General features: G+C 34.4%; 1 long non-coding RNA gene across 1 annotated transcript; it reads left to right on the forward strand.

Moving 5' to 3' along the window:
• Positions 1 to 1,284: 1,284 nt before the first annotated feature.
• LOC125280519 lies at positions 1,285 to 7,852 on the forward strand. The gene is made up of 4 exons (XR_007187636.1): positions 1,285 to 1,450; positions 3,672 to 3,724; positions 6,782 to 6,920; positions 7,098 to 7,852. It is a non-coding gene; the product is annotated as an uncharacterized LOC125280519 (long non-coding RNA).
• The last annotated feature ends 2,966 nt before the right edge of the window (positions 7,853 to 10,818 follow it).

Here is a 10,818-nt window from a genome sequence, read left to right on the forward strand (position 1 = left end):
GCAATTTTCTTCATCTTAATATTAATAAGACTTTGAAGTGTGTTGTCTTTGGACCCTCTTCTGTCTCTAAGGATAATATAAGTAGGTTGGCCTCAATGTTGATAATTTGGGTGTTTTTATGGATTTGGTTTTAGATAAACAGGTTTCTAGTGTTGTTAGGGCTGGTTTTTATCAACTTAGATTTATTTCTAAACTGAAACCTGTTCTCTCCTTTAAGGACCTGGAGACTGTTATTCATGCATTTGTATCATCACGCATTGACTACTGTAATTCTTTATAGGCATCACACAGGGTCAATTATCTCGCCTTCAATTAATGCTGCAGCCAGACTTTTGACTCGTACAAAGAAGAGAGAAAGAATTAAGACAGTTCTGGTTTCTTTACACTGGTTGCCTGTAAAATTCAGAATTGAGTTTAAGGTTTAGTTGATGGTTTTTAAAGTGTTGCGTGGTATTGCCCCAAAATATATTATTGACCTTTTAATACCTTATCAAAATAAGAGAATTTTGAGATCTTCTAGTCAGATGATTCTTCATGTTCCTAAAACTAGATTCAAATAAAAGGGTGATCGGACCTTCTCTGTGGCAGCTCCACGCTGATGGAACAAATGCACATTAAATCTTCTCCATCTGTGGATTCTTTTAAGTCTAGTTTGAAGTCGGAAGGCGAAGGCGAGCCAGAGATATCACAAAAAATTTGCAAATTTTGCGTGAAAATTATGAAGAAGAAATATACTTAATCGCTCCAAACTGTAGTGGAGCTGACAGATTATTTGTGACATAAAATACAGCATATAATTTGTAAATATGTAGTACAAAACACAATAATCAACACACAAACAGCAAACACAACATTCTGACATCTCACAGTGTAAAATCCTTAAAAGAATGACTGTGCCGATTGATTTCCAGTAGGGATACTATAATTCATACCAGAAGAAATCATGTTAAATTCATGAACAGTGGATGAGATGAAGAGCAGCTCTAGCTTTCTGTGAAACAACCATTGATGATCCGGTCTGCTTAATGACAATAATCTTACATTGGTTGACAATGTTTCAGTGTTTAACATTTACCATACTGTTAATATTTTCTTATTTCTTGAGCTTCACTTTTTAACTGTCTTTGTGCAATATTGTATTGGGCAACTTTTTTCTGTTATGTTATCTGAACATCATGGACACACCTAGACAAAAGAAGAAATAGTTCTTGGACACACAACAGAAGTTGAAGATACACATTTCTTACTTGTTATTATTTCTTGAAATGCCATATATGGTAAGGTTTATTTGTCAAGTGAAGTTATTGATGCTGAAGGTTGTGATGTAAAGAACAGGTGGAGTCAGTCACATCTATATTAGTTTTGGTCAAACACATCTGGAGCATCAGAGTCGGTCAGACACTGAGAGTGAATCATCACATAATCATTCTGTTCAGAGATCAGCACTAAGGTAAGACCATGAAGAATATTAACATAATAAGAGAGATCATACAAAATGCATGTTATTTTTTACTTAGTACTGTCCTGAGTAAGATATTTTAGATAAAAGATGTTTACATATAATTCACAAGACAAAAAAATTGCTGAATTTATTAAAATAACCCCATTCAAAAGTTTGTGAACCATTGAATCTCAACACTGTGTGTGGTTACCTGATGATCCACGACTGTTTTTGTGTTTTGTGATGGTTGTTCATGAGTCTCTTGTTTGTTCTGAGCAGTCAAACTGAGCTCTGTTCTTCAGAAAAATCCTCCAGATCCTGCAGATTCTTCAGTTTCCAGCATCTTCTGCATATTTGAACCCTTTCCAGCAGTGACTGAATGATTTTGAGATCCGTCTTTTCACACTGAGGACAACTGAGGGACTCAAACTCAACTATTAAAAAAGGTTCAAACATTCACTGATGCTCCAGAAGGAAACACGATGAGATAAGAGTTGGGGGGTGAAAATTTTTGAACTTATTTTGTTTAAATATCGTTGTTTTTCAATTAGTAATGCCCTTCGGAACCAACAGAAGATACTTGCATGTTTCCCGGCATAAAAATTAAGTACAATTTACCTTTATATTTGAATTCAAAAGTTTTCACCCCCCCCGACTCTTAACTCATCGTGTTTCCTTCTGGAGCATCAGTGAATGTTTGAACCTTTTTTAATAGTTGAGTTTGAGTCTCTCAGTTGTCCTCAGTGTGAAAAGACGGATCTCAAAATCATTCAGTCACTGCTGGAAAGGGTTCAAATATGCAGAAGATGCTGGAAAACTGAAGAATCTGCAGGATCTGGAGGATTTTTCTGAAGAACAAAGCTCAGTTTAACTGCTCAGGACAAACAAGAGACTCATGAACAACCATCACAAAACACAAAAACAGTCGTGGATCATCAGGTAACCACACACAGTGTTGAGATTCAAGGGTTCACAAACTTTTGAACAGGGTTATTTTAAAAAATTCAGCTATTTTTTTTTCTTTGTCTTGTGAATTATATGTAAACATCTTTTATTTAAAATATCTTACTCAGGACAGTACTAAACAAAAAATAACATGCATTTTGTATGATTTCTCCTATTTTATTAAAATTATTCACATTTTCACAGATTCTGCAAGTGTTTCACATACTTTTGCTTGCAACTGAATATATACACACATACAATGCCACTTAAAAGTTTGGGATCGGTACGATTGTTAATGGTTTTGAAAGAAGTCTCTTCTGGTCACCAAGGCTGCATTTATTTGATTAAACATACAAAAAATACAGTAAAATTTTGAAATATTATTACAATTTAAAATAACTGTTGTCTATTTGAATATATTTTAAAATGTAATTTATTCCAGTAATCAAAGCTGAATTTTCAGCATCATTACTCCTTCAAAAATCATTCTAATATGATGATTTGCTGCTCAAGAAACATTTATGATAATTATCAATGTTGAAAACTAATTATTTTCAGGATTCTCTGATGAATAGAAAGTTAAAAAGAACAGCATTTATTTGAAATAGAATCTTTTGTAACATTAAAAATGTCTTAACTGTCACCTTTTTATTACTTTAATGCCTCTTTGCTGAATAAAAGTATTAATTTCTTTACAAATAGTAATAATAATAAAATAATTCTTACTGAACCCAAACCTCTGAATGGTAGTTTATAATGTTACATATTCTTTCAGATAAATGCTGTCCTTTTGAACTTTCTATTCATCAAAGTATCCTGAAAAAAATGTACACAACTGTTTTCAACATTGATAATAATCATAAATGTTTCTTGAGCATCAAATCATCATATTAGAATGATTTCTGAAGGATCATGTGACACTGAAGACTGGTGAGCTTTGATCACAGGAATAAATTACAGCTTAAAGTATATTAGGCTACAACAATAAACATTTATTTTAAATTGTAATAATATTTCACAATATTACTGCTTTTACTGGATTTCTGATCAAATAAATGCAGCTTTGGTGAGCAGAAGAGACTCAAAGTTTTGTTAATAACTCTAATTAATAACAGTGTTTTTTTGTTGTTGTTGTTGTTGTTGTTGTTGTTGTTATTGGTAATAAAGTATGATTGCATCTGGTTATGAGCCAACAATTTAGTAAACAGAATCAGGACAGTCAATGCTAAATAATCCCTGGATCTGTGTTGAGTGTCTTCGCTCCATATAATGTTTTTCATTACAGATCGGCAGCATGCGTTCCACAGCTGTTTTTTTGATACTGACCGTTCTATTTAGGTAAGTAAGTAGTTTTTTGTTAGTTTTTTATACATGTTATATATATATATATATATATATATATATATATATATATATATATATATATATTTCTTAGTCTCATTATACAACGAGCGTTTTCATTCTGTTTAATGTTGTGTACTGATACCTGGTACTAGCTGTGCTGTTAAAGAAAAATGATTTTCTTGTTCTTCCGGTCACATACTGTTGTAGGATTAGTGTTCTCGCTCGGCTTCAGTACTGTTGTGTCAGTGTGGAACAACTTAGCCTGACAGGGACGGTGTGCAGGGACACTTTACACCAGGATGATGGACATGACTGTTGTCCATCCTGCTTAGGCTTGGAACATCTGAAGCAGGGTCTCACTGAAGACGCCTGCAGAGTTTACCCAGATTAAGTCCCTAATTCTGAGGGAGGCTTGAGCACACCCAGGTGAAAAAAAGTGCAGTAAAATACACTTTATTTTAGTACACTTAGTACACTTCCATACTTAAAGTGCTCTATTTTTGTGCACTTATTTTGTACTTAATATACTAAAAGCACTTCTTTAGTACTACTTAAGATAATCTTATGAACATCTAAGTGTGCTCAACTGTGCTATTTTGAGACAGCATGAAATATGAACTAAAATGTGCTTTTAATATACTATCTCTGTATTTAAAAAATGTATTTAGTTACCACGTGTACACTGTAAAAAATGACCGTGATTTTAACAGTAAAAGACTGTAAAAATGCTGCGGTGAAAAACTGTCAATTGGTTTACAGAAAGTTTACGTACTATATACGGTGAATAACTGTAATAGATCTAATGGTACATTTAATGTAATTTTACGGTAAAATACCATTAAATTCACAGTTTTTGGAAGTGAAAAATAACAATTCATTGTAAAATTTACAGTGAAAAAACGTAAATTGACATTCCCACAATTCCCTGCGTGACACTTCACATTTGATATATTTTCGTTGAAATAACTCTGTTTCTTCTTAGTTTTTCTCATTTTTTTCTAATCAGTTATGTACATTAGGGTTTTATGTTACATATAATGTTGTTAAATTAATGTTTATTGCATTTTTAAAATTTCATGCATGTTACCATGATGGTGTTTAGTGTGTGTGTGTGAATGACACTGTGTGAACCTTCTATATGTTAGTGTTGTCCTTCTCGGCTTGTGGAAAATCTGCTTGTGATGAACTTTGATTCAACATGTGACTCTTATCACCACTGTGATTGGTGGTTGTCAGTGTATTATAAAGGTACGAAACAGATATTAGTACTTCATTAGGTTGGTAAATTAACATTATATCAGTTAATGAAATATGTTATTTTACCGTAAATTTAACAGATTTTTTTTACGTTGCTACTGTATTTTTTACGGTAAAGTTCTGGCAACCACAGTTGCCGTTTTTTTTCTGTAAATTTTACTGGGATTTTTTTTTTACAGTGTATGTACATATAAATGTGTGTGTGTTTTAGGGTTGAAACTGGACGATATGATGATATATAACATTGATATAAGTGATCACCCAGATATAGACCTACCTATATTGTATTTATATAAAGCGTTCACAGGCAAATTTGCTTTATGTATTTCCCTGGTGTCAAAATCAGGATATAAATGTCAGGAAACATGATTCCTGGTTGCATTTCAATACCCATGGATCACTGGATCTTTGGTAAGTTGTAAGGAACACTATCGACTACCTTTAGTTTAAACAGGTAATCGCTTGTTTTACTGGCGTTGTCACAGTTCCCCCTATTAAATCCAGACATTCATCAGGCTCTTTTGCCACTCAGTCCGACTAAGGGAGCGTGTTCCGGCGGGAAAGTGACGTCAGTGAATACCCTCTATACTGAGCTATTGAATTTGCACTTCCCTGAGCTAGTTAAATGGCTCCATGCTTCTCACAGGATCATCAGGCAGGGCTGACTCTGATTACGATCCATCCGCTCACGCTGCTTTTTTTCCTCGCCTTCTTACCAGTCAGTCGTGCTGTTTCATTCTGGCTTTGGGAGCACATGAAGGCCAATTTTTCTAATAGCTCCATTCTACTCTAACAACATTTAGATTAATTCAAGCACTTTCAAAGACCTATGTTTGTTTTCTCACATTTTCCAGGCCTTGAATCCATGTGTCTGAAATTCAAGTACTTGAAGTGTGGGAACCCTCACTTATATTCCAAACAAATGAAAAAATCTTACCAACCCCAAACTTTTGTTAATACTACTCCACACTTCCAACTTGTGGTGTTAAAGTTTGGTTTCATCTGATAATAGTGTCTTGGACCAACAATTCCTGCTCATAAATGGCAGCAGCTGATCTTCATGATGAAGAGTTGTTGGACCATCACAAAAAACTGTCAGTGCGGGATATATTGCTCTCTGAAGGGCACTTTGGAGTGAAAACAATCTTGGCAGCCATATTGAAGTGTCGTTCCAAACCGAAGTGCTCAAAACTGGACACTTCAAAGGGCCCTTCAGAATGAAGGATTTCGAAGGGTACAACTGATGGACACTTCGGGCCCCATGATCCTTTGCACAGGGAAGTTGTTTGACGTCACAGAATGGGTACAGGAGGCTCGGAGTTCGATTTTACCTATAAATGCATGTATAGTAATTTTCTATATTACTGCAATATTTATACAAGTTAGATTTGGTACATCATTATGGTCAAAACAACATTGTACTTCAACAAAAATACTTTACGGCTCCCTTTATCAGTCCATTCAAATGTTTCAGATACAAAGACACAATATATTTAATGTAAAAGACCGGTAGTCGCTTATAATGTTACTACAGTAAATGAATGCGTATTAATACAAAGAGTAAACCAGGGGAAAAAGAAGGCTCCTCCTTGATTGTCTCGTTAAGATGACGCAGAAGTGCGTTCCAAAAAGTTTTTTTAACCCCTACACCCTTCATCCCTTCGAAGCTCTCACTCCGGAGGGTAAACCCTTTGAAGGGATTAGGGCATAGGGATGAGCCCTTGCAGGGTGTGTTAGTCTCCCAATTCTGCTTTCACCCTTGCTCATTAAAACAGAATCTATGTTTACCTGCAGATCAGCCTGGCTGTCGCCAAAGATTGAGGTCCAAATTTCAGAGATAAGTGATGATATGAAGCGTGATGCTCTTCACTCCGCTGTTCTGGCTCTGAATATGTACTCAAGATCAAGTTCAATTGCTGAATACATCAAGAAGGTTGGTTCTTGAGTTTTACTGAGAGACTGGAATGTCTTAGTGAAATGCAGTTCATTCAGTATTGTGAATTATTTTTATTTTATTTTATTTTATTTTTTTTCAGGAGCTTTATGGTGGAGAATGAGTGTTTTGTTGATGTGAGTTTGAGGAACATTAATACTGTGTCTTTTCTTACAGGAAATGGATAGAAAGTATGGGGGCAACTGGCAATGCATTATATGGTGCTACGGTTACTACATTACCTACCAATCGAACCATTATATGAAGTTCACTGTTGGGGACAAAAAAATTGTGCTCTTCAGATCGCCCTGAGGTTCAGCAACAGTTCAAACACAATTTATTTGATCCAAAACTTATAAAATATCCCCCATCAGATTGTGGTTCATGTGTTACTGTCTTTTTGCTGTGAAATCTTTACTGATTTTTATAAAGTAAACATAAGAAAAACTTTTATATTGTTAGTCATATTTCAAGATGAAGAGTTAGTTTATTTTTGACATCTTAGTTTATATTTGGCCCAACATAAAATTTGTAAATACATAGTACAAAAAACACACAATAAACAATAGACAAACAGCAAACACAACATTCTGACATCTCACAAGAGTAAAATCCTTACTGCAGTGGGAATAAAAGAATGCCTGTGCCGATTGATTTCCAGTAGGGATACTATAATTCATACCAGAAGAAATCATGTTAAATTCATGAACAGTGGATGAGATGAAGAGCAGCTCTAGCGTTCTGTAAAACAACCATCTTCACTCATACATTTCTTACTTGTTATTATTTTTCTTGAAATGCCATATATGGTCAGGTTTGATTCTTAAGTAGTTTGATTGGACGCTCAAGACTGAGCTGAGGCTTAGTTGTTTGACCTAAGCCTATAAACATGACCATTCTTCTGAATAAATGTGAGAATGCTTTCTATCACACTTGCTCTGTGTCTGCCTGATGACTGAGACTACAAATAATCTACCTGAGATTGAGATTTATTGAGATTTATACCAACAGCAAATAGAAAAGCAAAGTACAGATTCAATAGAAGAAGATTAGTGAAATGTCTACAGAGCTTTGATCATAAACTAAGCATTTAAATATCATCTTACTACATTATTGGCAGATATTGATATTTATATGCATTTTATGTAAGTATCTGCTATACTGTTATAAAGATCTCACTGATTTACATTACAAACATCAGAAATTCATCTTACTTTTTGTCCATATAAATATCAGCATCTGCACTACTTTTCATATTTTTGCTGTTTGTGTCTCTGAATAAAATTGAGCTGTTTTTTTAAACTCTTTGAGTATGAGCTCAGTATATCATAGTGCTCATATAATAATTGAGAATAATTAAAGGTTCAATAAAGGTTATATATATCAGGCTTTACAGGGTTAAATGTCATCATATTAGCATTAGTTTCACAGACTTTTTTTGCAGTTTGATTTGTCTGCTGCGAATAACTTTTCACTTCAGGTTTTTTATATTACAAAATTAAATAATTTTAAACCTTGGTTAAGAATAAACATCTAAAGGATCACATTTCAATATTTCTCCCGCCATTCTTCCGGAGAATTCCTTCTCTGTTGCTATGGAGACCAGTGACAAATGAAATAAACAGAGCTTTAAGTTTTTCAGGTGGTTTAACAGTTTTCAAGAAAGAAATACTACAGAAAGCAACCAGTATGATTACATAGTGATCAGATATAAAATAGATATTCGTCATTGTAAATATTAAATACAGATTATTCTTACATTTAAAGTTACAAAAGTTATTCAGTCAAGATCAGAGAGTGATTTTCTCTTTGTCTTTTGTTCTTTGATTAACATTAATGACAGACAGCAGCAGGTTTATTAGGCTGATGTCACTTTAAGATCTAATATACTGATACACAACATGCTTTTATTTCTGTTTACGTTCCAAAACTGACTGTGTTTACCTGAATACGTGCCAAGACGGGCATTTTGACATAATTTTGTGTGTATTTAACCATTTAATAAACCACGAAAAAGGTTTCTCGTGAGCTGTTTAAGAAGCGGCTTTATGAGAGCGGCACTTATATAGAGTCAGTGGCGTGTTTTTAGTGTGAGTGCGAAACCTGCGAAAATGAGTGAAATGATGCCCAATACAAGCACTATTGAACTGGAGCGGTGGAGAGGAGAAAGTGTGTGTCGATTCACTGTCAGAGAAGAGAGAGAGAGAACACACAGCTGATATCAGTGTATCGATACTGCAGAAAATGACTATTGAAACAGTTTCAGATATTTCTGTATTAATATGTATCGACACAATATTATTTTTGACAACTCTAGTTGGACTGAACACTTTATGGGTGTTCATTGTCTCTGTCATTTATATTTCAACAATATCATTGATGTGACTTTACTGACGCTGCTGTTTGAGATCTGAACTGAGCTGCACAGTGACAATTAGATGAACTGAACTAATTTAATAATTGATGATGTTTTTAACAGAACTGAATCAACTCTGAACTGACTTCAGCTGAACAACAGTTTCTCTGAGTTTCTGTCCATTCAAAAGTCTAGTTCAGTTGCTGCTGATTCACTGTCTATCCAGTGACAGTTCTTCTTTAAAAGTGTTCACATAAACCCCGGCAGCTGCTCGACACAACTTTGTTTCTGGAGTCTGAGAGTTTTGACTGCAGGACACATCAGACGGTGAGAGTGACTGTACCTGATGTCACATGACCGCTCTGATGTCACATGACCGCTCTGTTTCACACAGGTGTGGCTGGAGAGCCTCTGCTGGTGGACAGTGAGAAGGACGTCTTTGACCACATCCAGTGGAAATACAGGGAACCATTTAGGTCATAATAGTGTATTTTAATAACAAAAGAGACATTTAGGGAAGTTATTAAAAATAAAAATATCTGATCATAAAGATGTTTATATTACTTTTTCAAATTAAATATGATTATATAATTTTTTTATGAACAAATCTAGATTAACATTTTAAATCATATTATTGTGTATTCTACACAATAACGCAGTTGATGGGAGAAACAAAGCTTTTCAAAGCTTCGAATCAATTGAACCGATTGCTTCGCAAAATTATTCACTGTTTTGAATCGTTCTAAACGCCACACGCTGGGGCCTGTACCATGATGGTAGATGAACAAACTCAGGATTATAGGATTAGTTTCGAGTTGACAAAACCAAACCACTCCAATCTGGCTTTGTTGGTACCATGATGCTGATCATCAACTTTCTCTGTCAACTCAGGCTTTGATCCTGAGTTTGGGGAGCGCGTGCACATGAATCCATGACATCAGTGGTGAACAGCCAATCACATGCCTTGCAGCAGAGATAAACTCTGATTCACTTCTCGCGAGAGAGCCAGCGCGATTCAAAACTCTTTTGCTGAAAATGAAGAATTTAGATGCATTCACACTAATGGAAAATACTTGTCTGTGAAAGAGGACAAATAAAAGAAATGATCTTTCTCTATCATTGCAAGTGAAAGTTGTGAAGTTAGTTTATATAGTTGATAATATATAGCGATAGAGACTTAAACATACAAGGTCACATGTAGTCATATTTAAAGTTTATTTACAGCTTATTTATATTACATATATATATTAATATTCATTGAAACTAAATGCTAAACAACAACTGTTAAACTAAACTTGTGTAATGGATTAATAAAAATATAGATCATATAATTATACAAATCATATATAAATCATAAAATAATTCTAGGTAATTATCATTAAAACCAGACAATTTCATCATTAAATATTTGTTTTTACTACATAATGACCTTTAATTTGGAGGAAGAGAAACTGGGGGAGTGACTTTATTGCGTTGGGTGTGTCAGTGTCACTTTGCTCACATCTGATTGGTCCAATTTCAGTTTGATCTCTGAACCAGAAC

Source organism: Megalobrama amblycephala, linkage group LG12, assembly GCF_018812025.1.
Source record: "Megalobrama amblycephala isolate DHTTF-2021 linkage group LG12, ASM1881202v1, whole genome shotgun sequence".
Classification (NCBI taxonomy): Eukaryota; Metazoa; Chordata; class Actinopteri; order Cypriniformes; family Xenocyprididae; genus Megalobrama; species Megalobrama amblycephala.